We start from the raw sequence: 9,649 nt of genomic DNA on the forward strand, positions 1-9,649 counted from the left end.
TCCCGATACGAGTACGTGTACTCTCCGATCTCCGCGCGACGCTGGGGATCATACCTCCCTAAGTCGTCAGAGCGCTCGAAGAAATCTCGCGTGTGCGTTCCCGGATCTACGGCTGATACTTTCGGGGCTTGTAAAAAAGCACAGAGCGTGTAAAACGCAACGACGACCCATCGATGCGACGGTCCTCGTTGTTGTCAGTCGCTTTCGCGAAGAGACGGAGTGGGCATTCGATCCCTGGGGCTGTACGAGAGTCTTAAGAAAAGACGGTAGATTATGGCAAAGTTTCGCACGCCATCGAGTTTAGGTTTTTTTTTTGGTTCTCTCTTCTCTCCTCTCTCGACCGAGTTCCCATATTTGCTTTCTCTCTCAGTCTCGCCAAATATAATATTCTTTTAAGACGACGTCGGGGGCGCGGACCTTCGTGCGTCGAACACCGGCAAACGTAGCATATATCGCCTGATATGAAAAAAAAATCGGTCACGAGGAGAACACTACGAGTATATACGTTCGATAACCGATACACGAAGCGGTGCATAAGCGGGCGGTCGCCCTCGTAAGGACGACTCACGACGCCGCGAGCACTCACGCAGGTCCGTGACCGGTTCTCTCCGCTCTTATTCGTATCCCTTCGTATACCTTCGTCCGACTCTGAAACGTTCTCTTATAATTTTTAAGAAGAACGACGGCGGGTTGTCAAGGCAAGAAGGGACAGAGAGAGACAGAGGTAGAGTTTCGTAGTCTCCCGTGAACACGATAGATTATATATCGAGCATGCGTACGACTTGCACGGTCTCTGCACGACCGCGACGAACGCCGACGAGCGTCCAACAATCGCTCGTACGTCGCGTATGTTCTCTCCGTCCGCTCTTATTCGTATCCTCGTTCTTGTACCTTCGTCCGACTCTGAAACGTTCTCTTATATAAAGAAGAACGACGGCGGGTTGTTAAGGCAAGAAGGGACAGAGAGAGACAGATACGGAGAGTAACGATACGCAACGCAAGCAGTCTTAGGTTTACGTGAGCAACCCTCAGCCAGGCGTGGTCCAGGAATTGTATCCGTGGACCGCAATGTGCGTTCGAAATGTCGATGTTCATGTGTCCTGCAGTTCACACGTTGACGCGCAATTAGCTGCGTTCTTCATCGACCCACGAGCCAAGTGATCCACCGTTCAGGGTAATCTTTTATAAATTTACAACAGTTCAATACTCAAATGTACTCTTCTCGGTTCTAGCGAAGCCGAGTTCCGTCACGTTCGACCAACGGGAATCGAACGCGCAGAAGTCGCCATAGGATTGACGACACAAAAACGTTCGAAAAAAAAAGAAAACGACGAACGCGCGAAGATACGCGCGTTCGCCGGCCGGGCGTAAAGTACATTATGATATATAACAACCATCGAGATCGAAGCTCCGTTCGTCAGGAAACGACGGGGATATATACACCCGATTCTGAATCCTCTGTACAGCACACGATCTCGCGAACGAGTAAGCACGGTGGCTAGCCCATGTTATATATGTGTTTGATTCTACTCTCTCGTCCAATTATTCAAGAAACAGCGCGCGTGCATCTCTCCATCGTTCGGGTGATAGTAAAGATTCGATGGGATTCGCGCGGCCGTCCGCCTCGAGCGGTCTTTCGTCCCAATATCCAGAAGCAGAGTTTGAAAAACTCTAGCGACGGCACGGGTGTCCGACTCACGACATCGAGGTTTCGAAGCCGGCGATCCCCTCCGAACGGATGGCGACCACGCGACCGACTGAAAGCATGAAAAATCGACGAAAGATAGAACACATCTCCGTTCGGGTGGTGTTTTTTTTTTTAAAAAAAAAAAAAACAAAAATTCGATGGGACTCGCAGCCATCGTCCTCGCGCGGTCTTTCGTCCCGATATCCAGAAGCAGAGTTTGAAAAACTCTAGCGACGGCACGGGTGTCCGACTCACGACAACGAGGATAGACAGCCGGTCCCCTCCGAACGGGTTATGCGACGATAAACTCGATGAAACTTTAGTCTCGTTCAGGTAGTGTGTGTCTTGTAAATCAAAAATTCGATGGGACTCGCATCCATCGTCCTCGCGCGGTCTTTCGTCCCAACATCCAGAAGCAGAGTTTGAAAAACTCTAGCGACGGCACGGGTGTCCGACTCACGACAACGAGGATAGACAGCCGGTCCCCTCTGAACGGTATATTATATATGAGATGATAGACGACAAACTGGATGAAACTTTAAGTCTCGTTCAGGTAGTGTGTAAATCAAAAATTCGATGGGACTCGCATCCGTCGTCCTCGCGCGGTCTTTCGTCCCGATATCCAGAAGCAGAGTTTGAAAAACTCTAGCGACGGCACGGGTCTCCGACTCACGACAACGAGGAAAGACAGCCGGTCCCCTCTGAACGGTATATTATATGAAACTTTAAGTCTCGTTCAGGTAGTGTTTAAATAAAAAATTCGATGGGACTCGCATCCGTCGTCCTCGCGCGGTCTTTCGTCCCGATATCCAGAAGCAGAGTTTGAAAAACTCTAGCGACGGCACGGGTGTCCGACTCACGACAACGAGGAAAGACAGCCGGTCCCCTCTGAACGGTATATTATATGAAACTTTAAGTCTCGTTCAGGTAGTGTTTAAATAAAAAATTCGATGGGACTCGCATCCGTCGTCCTCGCGCGGTCTTTCGTCCCGATATCCAGAAGCAGAGTTTGAAAAACTCTAGCGACGGCACGGGTGTCCGACTCACGACAACGAGGAAAGACAGCCGGTCCCCTCTGAACGGTATATTATATGAAACTTTAAGTCTCGTTCAGGTAGTGTGTAAGTCAAAAATTCGATGGGACTCGCATCCGTCGTCCTCGCGCGGTCTTTCGTCCCGATATCCAGAAGCAGAGTTTGAAAAACTCTAGCGACGGCACGGGTGTCCGACTCACGACAACGAGGATAGACAGCCGGTCCCCTCTGAACGGTATATAATATGAAACTTTAAGTCTCGTTCAGGTAGTGTGTAAGTCAAAAATTCGATGGGACTCGCATCCGTCGTCCTCGCGCGGTCTTTCGTCCCGATATCCAGAAGCAGAGTTTGAAAAACTCTAGCGACGGCACGGGTGTCCGACTCACGACAACGAGGATAGACAGCCGGTCCCCTCTGAACGGTATATAATATACATTATGCGACGGTAGACGATCAACTAGACGAAACTTTAGTCTCGTTCAGGTGGTGTAAAAAAAATTCGATGGGATACGCACGCACGGCTGTCGTCGTCCTCGAGCGGTCTTTCGTCCCAATATCCAGAAGCAGAGTTTGAAAAACTCTAGCGACGGCACGGGTGTCCGACTCACGACATCGAGGCTTCGAAGCCGGCGGCGTTCCCCTCTGAACGAACTTCGGCTAGACTAGTTACGAATCGTTGCTACACATCGTCTTCATCGTCGTCGTCGTCGACATCGACATCATCATCATATCATCATCATCATCATCATCATCATCGGTCATCGTCGCATAGCGGGCCAACATCCACGCGATGCGTCTTCGTTCTAGGTTACCCGATCCACGAGTATGTTACACGTGGTTTCGTTATTTCGAACGAAACGACATACGAAGAGCACACGCCCTTTGGGTAGGAAGCACGTTTCGAGAACGACGAGAGTTTCGATGAAAGAGACGAGAGAAGTCGACGCAGAAGGTATCCATGGATCTTCGAAGAGAACCTTCGAAGATGTATATCGGTATCCTTTCGCTCTGCGCGACTCGCTACAAGTTCTTTCGCTCTCGTCGACTCGTTCTAGACGCTTCGTTCGATCCCAAAGAGGAGTCTTCGATATGTCCCGTTGCTAGGAGGAGAACAAACGCAACACAGACCACGAAACATAGAAGAGAATAGGCGAGCATGATCACTCCGACACGAGGCACTTTAGAGATTTTCTTATTAGTTTGCATGGACTTTTATATTTCGTTTGTACGGTTTCCACGATGCAAATACGAAATACGAGATCGTGACGGCGGGTCTTTCTGTGTACGGCCTCTCGCAGGCGCCACGACTGCATTTCTCTTTACACCTGGTTTCCATCGTAATTTTTTCGTTTGATATCGAGCCTTAACTTTTGTTGGCTCTTTCGAAGCTAGAGTTCCCTTTTATTAGAATTTCATATATATATATATATATTATATGTTATATGTTTTATTCGGAGACGGCGGGTCTTTCTGTTTACGACCTCACGCAGGCGCCTCGAATAAGTTTCATTCGCATTTCGTTTTTATACTTGTATATATATATCTCTTCATCCCGATGATCGAGAGAGAGTGCCACCTTCTCTTCGTATAATTCCGTAGCTGGAGGGTCGTCTCCTCCTTAAGAATATTTCTATTCGTGCCAACGGAGGTTGCCAAGCTCCCTGGCGTTTTCGTTTGTTAAAGTATATAGCTTGTTAATACGTCGTATATACTTTCGTCGATACAGGAGGAGTACGGCTCCTTACCGACCATTGTGATATATATTTCATAGTTTTTATATGTGTTCAAGTCAAATTCTTTTGGTATCGTATCGTTAATGATCCTTCCGCAGGTTCACCTACGGAAACCTTGTTACGACTTTTACTTCCTCTAAATGATCAAGTTTGGTCATCTTCCCGGTAACATCGGCAATGCTTATCACATTGGCCGCGCACCAGTCCGAAGACCTCACTAAATCATTCAATCGGTAGTAGCGACGGGCGGTGTGTACAAAGGGCAGGGACGTAATCAACGCGAGCTTATGACTCGCGCTTACTGGGAATTCCTCGTTCATGGGGAATAATTGCAAGCCCCAATCCCTAGCACGAAGGAGGTTCAGCGGGTTACCCGGGCCTTTCGGCCAGGGAAAACACGCTGATTCCTTCAGTGTAGCGCGCGTGCGGCCCAGAACATCTAAGGGCATCACAGACCTGTTATTGCTCAATCTCGTGCGGCTAGAAGCCGCCTGTTCCTCTAAGAAGATTTGTTTGTACGTTGGTAGTAAAAACCCACCGACCGAAGCCGGGGGCCTTCGAGATACCATAAGTTACGTCTATTTAGCAGGCTAGAGTCTCGTTCGTTATCGGAATTAACCAGACAAATCGCTCCACCAACTAAGAACGGCCATGCACCACCACCCACCGAATCAAGAAAGAGCTATCAATCTGTCAATCCTTCCGGTGTCCGGGCCTGGTGAGGTTTCCCGTGTTGAGTCAAATTAAGCCGCAGGCTCCACTCCTGGTGGTGCCCTTCCGTCAATTCCTTTAAGTTTCAGCTTTGCAACCATACTTCCCCCGGAACCCAAAAGCTTTGGTTTCCCGGAAGCTGCCCGCCGAGTCATCGGAGGAACTTCGGCGGATCGCTGGCTGGCATCGTTTATGGTTAGAACTAGGGCGGTATCTGATCGCCTTCGAACCTCTAACTTTCGTTCTTGATTAATGAAAACATTTTTGGCAAATGCTTTCGCTTCTGTCCGTCTTGCGACGATCCAAGAATTTCACCTCTAACGTCGCAATACGAATGCCCCCATCTGTCCCTATTAATCATTACCTCGGGGCTCCGAAAACCAACAAAATAGAACCGAGGTCCTATTCCATTATTCCATGCACACAGTATTCAGGCGAAGGTAGCCTGCTTTAAGCACTCTAATTTGTTCAAAGTAAACGTATCGGCCCACCTCGACACTCAGTGAAGAGCACCGCGATGGGATATTAGTTGGACCGCCCGCGAGGAGCTAAGCCCACCGATAGGACGTACCACATAATGCCAGTTAAACACCGCGAGCGGTGAACCGACACTGTGACACACAGATTCAACTACGAGCTTTTTAACCGCAACAACTTTAATATACGCTATTGGAGCTGGAATTACCGCGGCTGCTGGCACCAGACTTGCCCTCCAATTGGTCCTCGTTAAAGGATTTAAAGTGTACTCATTCCGATTACGGGGCCTCGGATGAGTCCCGTATCGTTATTTTTCGTCACTACCTCCCCGTGCCGGGAGTGGGTAATTTGCGCGCCTGCTGCCTTCCTTGGATGTGGTAGCTGTTTCTCAGGCTCCCTCTCCGGAATCGAACCCTGATTCCCCGTTACCCGTTACAACCATGGTAGGCGCAGAACCTACCATCGACAGTTGATAAGGCAGACATTTGAAAGATGCGTCGCCGGTGCTAGATGACCATGCGATCAGCACAAAGTTATTCAGAGTCACCAAAACAAACGATGGACGGACAGACGAGCCATCCGCCACCGATTGGTTTTGATCTAATAAAAGCATTCCTACCATCTCTGGTCGGAATCTGTTTGCATGTATTAGCTCTAGAATTACCACAGTTATCCAAGTAAATGTAGGTATGATCTAAGAAACCATAACTGATTTAATGAGCCATTCGCGGTTTCACCTTAATGCGGCATGTACTGAGACATGCATGGCTTAATCTTTGAGACAAGCATATGACTACTGGCAGGATCAACCAGGGATCTTATTCGTATAACAATTCTTATAAATTTCGTTTAAGTTCTCTTCGTGTCGTAGGTGGGACGTAAGCACCGTACGACGAGACTTTTCGTTCTTAAGATAGATATATCTATAAAATATATCTCCTAGCGACGTTCGAGATACACCCATAGTTCAGTAATAATCTTCGAACGCCGCTCGCAGCCACTTTGTAATTCTCAACTCCACCTCCTCTCTTCTCTCTCTCTCTCTCTCTCATAGTCTTATATAAAATGTTTAGAATCGTACTTCTAAAGGAACATTTCCATAATGCTGTCTTCGTGTAAAAAGACTTATTAGAATATCTTAGCGGTAAAGCACGTATACGCACCTCACGCTGAACGAACAAGCGCGTATCCCAGTGCGTCGCGCTGGACATACCGTAAGAATATTCTTTCAATCGGTAGAACATTTTCGGCAGAAGACATACTACGCAAAGATAGTACGCTCCTACCGCCTCATCGGATACTTCTGCGAAAGCAGAAGTTTTTATAGAAAGCAGACGGTTATACTCTTTTGAATGAATCGATGCTCAGTTAGTACAAGCACACACGCATCTAACAATTTTTGTTAGAATACGTACACACAGGTCACCAGCTTCCCGACTCAGGGGAACCTTGCCACGATATTTGGTCATTACGTCCAGGACAGCGACCCGCGGCGCAGCAGTGTAGAGAAAAAACCAGAACGAGAACGGAGGAACAGTCGAGAAATAGCGTAAAATACACTAAGACTCGAGGAGCGGTGACTGAATTCTCAACCGAGGCCGTAGAATAGCCACGCGCTCAACGCTGTTCCGACCGAACCGTCCGGCTCGACGTCTCTCTTATAGATACGAAAGCGCCAGCCGGAAGGCCGGCGCCGGCCGGGCTAGCGGCCGCGCGCTTACGGTGCAAAACCTCCGTAGCAACGTACCGTTCGGAAGGGACGCTGGAACTTAGTCTCGCGAACGCTCGATCACTACTATACAAAGCCAATATCCAACCATCGAAATACATTACCAGACGTTTTATTAACATAATAGAAATGCATTTTTACCAAAAAATTAATTTTTTTTTTCACCGAAAAATTGCATCAGTAAACATACTCTTTTATCGAATACGGACAAAAAATAAGTTTATAATCAATTACAATACGTTAAAATAAGTAGAAATATGCAAAAAAATATATACCTTGTAACGTTAATTAACGAAAAAATTAGAAAAATATCCCAGTCGTGTCAGTTCGACGAACGCTAATTTTTTGAAAAAATCGATAAAAATGTTTAATCCCGACGTATTTAATAGAGATAGAACGATTCCCGTAAAAAAATTCATACCTTGTAACGCTTTTAAACGAATAAACTCGAAAAAACTTTTTCGCCCTCGGAATTTTTCTAAGTCCCAACGTACCGGCTCGGAATTTTTCTATGTTCCAACGACCGGTCGTGTCGGTCCAAACGTTTTTATATCCGTCTGCCGACGATATAAACGCTTAATCCCGACGTATTTTATCGAGTTATAACGATTTCTTGAAAAATATTCGTACGTTATAACGCTTTTTAACGAATTAATCGAAAAAGAGTGTTCGGTCCGAAAATTTTCTAAGTACGAACGACCGGCCGCATAGGTCCGTTTTTAAAAATCGTTCTCGGACGGAAATAAACCATTAATCCCGACGTATTTCGTCGAGTTACGTCGATTTATGCAAAAAAATTCATACCTTGTAACGCTTTTTAACGAATAAACTCGAAAAAACTTTTTCGCCCTCGGAATTTTTCTAAGTCCCAACGTACCGGCTCGGAATTTTTCTATGTTCCAACGACCGGTCGTGTCGGTCCAAACGTTTTTATATCCGTCTGCCGACGATATAAACGCTTAATCCCGACGTATTTTATCGAGTTATAACGATTTCTTGAAAAATATTCGTACGTTATAACGCTTTTTAACGAATTAATCGAAAAAGAGTGTTCGGTCCGAAAATTTTCTAAGTACGAACGACCGGCCGCATAGGTCCGTTTTTAAAAATCGTTCTCGGACGGAAATAAACCATTAATCCCGACGTATTTCGTCGAGTTACGTCGATTTATGCAAAAAAATTCATACCTTGTAACGCTTTTTAACGAATAAACTCGAAAAAACTTTTTCGCCCTCGGAATTTTTCCAAGTCCCAACGTACCGGCTCGGAATTTTTCTATGTTCCAACGACCGGTCGTGTCGGTCCAAACGTTTTTATATCCGTCTGCCGACGATATAAACGCTTAATCCCGACGTATTTTATCGAGTTATAACGATTTCTTGAAAAATATTCGTACGTTATAACGCTTTTTAACGAATTAATCGAAAAAGAGTGTTCGGTCCGAAAATTTTCTAAGTACGAACGACCGGCCGCATAGGTCCGTTTTTAAAAATCGTTCTCGGACGGAAATAAACCATTAATCCCGACGTATTTCGTCGAGTTACGTCGATTTATGCAAAAAAATTCATACCTTGTAACGCTTTTTAACGAATAAACTCGAAAAAACTTTTTCGCGCTCGGAATTTTTCTAAGTCCCAACGTACCGGCTCGGAATTTTTCTATGTTCCAACGACCGGTCGTGTCGGTCCAAACGTTTTTATATCCGTCTGCCGACGATATAAACGCTTAATCCCGACGTATTTTATCGAGTTATAACGATTTCTTGAAAAATATTCGTACGTTATAACGCTTTTTAACGAATTAATCGAAAAAGAGTGTTCGGTCCGAAAATTTTCTAAGTACGAACGACCGGCCGCATAGGTCCGTTTTTAAAAATCGTTCTCGGACGGAAATAAACCATTAATCCCGACGTATTTCGTCGAGTTACGTCGATTTATGCAAAAAAATTCATACCTTGTAACGCTTTTTAACGAATAAACTCGAAAAAACTTTTTCGCCCTCGGAATTTTTCTAAGTCCCAACGTACCGGCTCGGAATTTTTCTATGTTCCAACGACCGGTCGTGTCGGTCCAAACGTTTTTATATCCGTCTGCCGACGATATAAACGCTTAATCCCGACGTATTTTATCGAGTTATAACGATTTCTTGAAAAATATTCGTACGTTATAACGCTTTTTAACGAATTAATCGAAAAAGAGTGTTCGGTCCGAAAATTTTCTAAGTACGAACGACCGGCCGCATAGGTCCGTTTTTAAAAATCGTTCTCGGACGGAAATA

At 46.0% G+C, this 9,649-nt stretch overlaps 2 non-coding genes across 2 annotated transcripts; both read right to left on the minus strand.

The window, feature by feature from the left end:
- Nucleotides 1–1,022: 1,022 nt before the first annotated feature.
- LOC126877624 (5.8S ribosomal RNA) lies at nt 1,023–1,177 on the minus strand. The gene has a single exon (XR_007695194.1). It is a non-coding gene; the product is annotated as a 5.8S ribosomal RNA (ribosomal RNA).
- Nucleotides 1,178–4,536: 3,359 nt separating this feature from the next.
- Nucleotides 4,537–6,459, minus strand: LOC126877632 (small subunit ribosomal RNA). The gene has a single exon (XR_007695201.1). It is a non-coding gene; the product is annotated as a small subunit ribosomal RNA (ribosomal RNA).
- Between the last annotated feature and the right edge of the window lie 3,190 nt (nt 6,460–9,649).

This window comes from Bombus huntii, unplaced genomic scaffold, assembly GCF_024542735.1.
Source record: "Bombus huntii isolate Logan2020A unplaced genomic scaffold, iyBomHunt1.1 ctg00000199.1, whole genome shotgun sequence".
Taxonomy (NCBI): domain Eukaryota; kingdom Metazoa; phylum Arthropoda; class Insecta; order Hymenoptera; family Apidae; genus Bombus; species Bombus huntii.